Source organism: Babylonia areolata, chromosome 18 (assembly GCF_041734735.1).
Source record: "Babylonia areolata isolate BAREFJ2019XMU chromosome 18, ASM4173473v1, whole genome shotgun sequence".
Classification (NCBI taxonomy): domain Eukaryota; kingdom Metazoa; phylum Mollusca; class Gastropoda; order Neogastropoda; family Buccinidae; genus Babylonia; species Babylonia areolata.
The window spans coordinates 67,134,631-67,134,865 of record NC_134893.1 but is presented as its reverse complement, the minus strand read 5'-3'; positions in this window follow the sequence as shown (position 1 = coordinate 67,134,865).

Sequence of the window (235 nt, the reverse complement as noted above, 5' to 3'; positions counted from 1 at the left end):
ATTGTTGTTGTTTTTTTGTTGTTTTTTTTTTGTTTTGGTTTTGGTTTTGGTTTTTTTTTTTTTTTTTTGGGGGGGGGGGGGGGGGGGGGGTTGGCGATTTTTGACTCACTTGTGTAAACAAAGTGAGTCTATGTTTTAACCCGGTGTTCGGTTGTCTGTGTGTGTGTGTGTGTGTGTGCGTGTGCGTGGTAAACTTTAACATTGACATTTTCTCTGCAACTACTTTGTCAGTTGA